We start from the raw sequence: 3,159 nt of genomic DNA, 5'->3' as shown, positions 1-3,159 counted from the left end.
GGCCCCGCCCCGCTCCTCCTCCCGGCCGCGCGGCGAGGTTAACGGCGGAAACTGGACAGGCCTGACGGCATCTGGGGTCGGGCAGCCCCGCGAAGAGGCAGCGGCGGCTGCAGCTACGCGCACACAAAAGCCCAGGGCCGGGGCCTGAACCGGGGAAGGCAGACCCGGAGAAGAGCCAACGCTTCCTTACTCGCCACTCTAACGGGTCCTGCCCACTGAGCATGCCCAGCACCGCTGCCTAGCCCGCCGAGGAATCTCAACGTGCACGCTCCGCTCTCCGGGGTTTAGCGGCAGCAGAGGCTGGGAGGTGGGGGCAGGGCGCGGGGAGGACGCAGCCGCAAGGCAAGCCCCCTCCCCCAGCCAACTTCCTCAAATGGAGAGCACCTAGGGCTCGCGAATGCGGCTTTCCACGAGGACAGTCCCGCGGGTATCCAACATACACAGGCATCTTTCATGGATTCGCACCCCCAAGGTCTCATTCCTAGGGTGGCCACGCCGGGAAGTTCATCTGTAGAAGCAGGCACGTGGTAAAGTGTGCCTGTGGTCCTGCAACTGCTAGTTTTTGCTTCACAGGGTCACCGTTACCACCTAACGGTGGCTTTGACACTGTAACCATTTATCTTGTTTCATGTTATATTTATGTAGGTGCATGTCATCTCGCTAACTAAAGTGCTTGATATAACTAGCCTCAGTTACCCTCAACTGTAAAATGGGGACACTCAAGGAGTGTACCTAGGATTATAAGAGCTGCTGAATGTGAACAGCCTGACAGGGTAAGCATACAACAAATATTATTTTAACCCTTGTCATCTTATAAATCCCAGTATTACACATAAATGTCAGGAGCAAATAATTTTTTTACAATTGTGTAAGAATCACAGCAAAGGACGCTATCTTGGACCTCTGAGGAAATGTTATTGTTACAAAGTACACCATTGCAAAAGTAGGAATAGAGGAAGAGAAAGTTGCATACATCCAATGAAAGTTTTGGGGCAAACACTATGTTTGTAACTGCATGGACATGGTACCTCCTGCCTATAATCCCAGCACTTAGGGGGTCTTAGGCGGTAGGATTGCTTGAAGCCAAGAGTTCGAGACCAGCCTGGGGAATATAGGAAACCCTGTTTCTATAAATTTTTATTTTTTAATTATTCGGGCGTGGTGGCTTCGCCTGTGGTCCTAGCTACTTGGTAGGCGGAGGCAGGAGGATCACCTGAGCCTAGGAGGTCAAGGCTACAGTGAGCCATGATCACGCCACTGCATTCCAACCTGGGCAACGTGCGCAGCAAGACCCTGTCTCAAAAAAGAAAAGAAAAAAAATTATATCTGAGTTTCATACTAAACAAGCCCCTGACAGATTCCAGAGTAGATGACTGGCTGTCTAATATTCAAGTTTACTTTTTAAAGCACTATTCTGCTTCCTCTCCTCCTTCCACCTTCTCCAAATTTAGGGCCCAAGGATTTTGTGCAATATCCCTGTCCTAAAGCCTAGTCAATTACTGGAACACTTCTAACTTTCATACCTTTTTCTAATTAGGTTAAAATCTCCACTATATATTTGTTTACTCAAATTTTACCCTCTCCACCAACTTGCACAAAACATCATATGCAACCAAAAAATGGACATACCATGTAGCCAAAACCTCTTTCTTTTCTTTCTTCTTTTTTTTTTTTTTTTTTGAGACAGAGTCTCGCCCTGTCACCCAGGCTGGAGTGCAGTGGCTTGATCTCGGCTCACTGCAACCTCCACTTCCTGAGTTCAAGCGATTCTCTTGCCTCAGCCTCCAGAGTAGCTGGGATTACAAGTGACCACCACCATCCCCAGCTAATTTTTGTATTTTTAGTAGAGACGGAGTTTCACTATGTTGGCCAGGGTGATCTTGAATTCCTGACCTCAGGTGATCCACCCGCCTCAGCCTCCCAAAGTGCTGGGATTACAGGCATGAGCCACTACAGCCGGGCCAAAGCCACTACTTTAGAGGTAACAGAAAAAATAAGGCTGGAGCTCTGATTACATGGTACTGTTCTGAGAGTACCAAAACTCAGTGATCATTGATGAAATGTAAACTTTTTGTTGTAAGTTTCAAGAAAAGGAAACTGCCCTAAGTGCTTATATGATGATGGTTCTTGTGGTTATTTATTGCTGATTTTGTTTCTATGGAAAAGAAGGGGCGGAGAGATTGGATACAATTAAACAAAGAAAGCTTAGTATTTCAGGACCTTCAAATTAGAAAGTCAGATTTGAGTCCTGGCCCTGTCACTCATCAGCTGTGTGACCATGGGCATCTAGTACTTTAACCTTTTCTAGCCTCAGTGTTATCTGTCAAATGCAAACAGGAGTAATATCTAACTCACAGGCTTGCTGTGAGAATGATTAAGGTACGTTAAAATGCTTCATAAGCTGTTCTTTATAAATATTTGTTCTGATTATTATCCTCTACTCCTAGCAACAATTCTAGGTCTCATTCCAAACTAGTAATCTAATTTAAAATTCAGCTTTCTCCCTATTAAAATGCTCTACTGAAATTTTCTTGCTGGTCAAACTGAATAAAGACCACAATGCAACTGAACTGAAAGGTTAGCAGATACTATGTTGTATCTCTAGGATGCTCTCAATATATGGCACAATTATTCCCCGTGTCCACTTTATTCTAGCTACCTTACTCAAGTACACTCTTGAAAGAAGTTGAAACTATTCATTTATTCACCTCCCCTATGAATTAAGGAAAATTCATATAATGCAAATACTTTGTATTTTAGGAGAAGCTTATTTGACAATACTGTACAATTCTCATGTTACTATCAACAATTTCCATTATATCCACTAGTGATTTTCGTTTGACACTCCATAAGCATTATTCATAGTAGGAAGCAAGGAGGAAACCTTTATTAACAGACAATCCTTATGAAGCTAAGACTTCAAGAAATAAGAAGGAAGGCCAGGAACGGTGGCTCCTGCCTGTAATCCCAGCACTTTGGGATGCTGAGGCGGGCGGATCACAAGGTCAGGAGTTTGACACCAGCCTGGCCAATACGGCAAAACCCCGTCTCTACTGAAAATACAAAAACAGCCAGGCGTGGTGGCAGGTGCCTGTAATCCCAGCTACTCGGGAGGCTGAGGCAGGAGAATCGCTTGAACCTGGGAGGCAGAGGTTGCGG

General features: G+C 45.5%; 2 protein-coding genes across 3 annotated transcripts in view; both read right to left on the bottom strand.

Moving 5' to 3' along the window:
- The window catches only part of MEMO1 (mediator of cell motility 1), a 154,728-nt gene extending 154,426 nt beyond the window's left edge, over positions 1–302 (bottom strand). For both annotated transcript variants that reach the window (XM_011936008.1, XM_011936010.1), the window contains exon 1: positions 191–302. The gene's annotated coding sequence lies outside the window, so the exon portion shown is untranslated. The remainder of the gene's footprint in view (positions 1–190) is intronic.
- A 593-nt stretch (positions 303–895) lies between these two features.
- The window catches only part of DPY30 (dpy-30 homolog (C. elegans)), a 39,851-nt gene continuing 37,587 nt past the window's right edge, over positions 896–3,159 (bottom strand). The window contains exon 7 of the mRNA XM_011936003.1: positions 896–1,293. The gene's annotated coding sequence lies outside the window, so the exon portion shown is untranslated. The remainder of the gene's footprint in view (positions 1,294–3,159) is intronic.

Source organism: Colobus angolensis, unplaced genomic scaffold (genome assembly GCF_000951035.1).
Source record: "Colobus angolensis palliatus isolate OR3802 unplaced genomic scaffold, Cang.pa_1.0 Scaffold15, whole genome shotgun sequence".
In the NCBI taxonomy this organism is placed as follows: domain Eukaryota; kingdom Metazoa; phylum Chordata; class Mammalia; order Primates; family Cercopithecidae; genus Colobus; species Colobus angolensis.
This window is presented reverse-complemented; position numbering and strand designations above follow the sequence as displayed.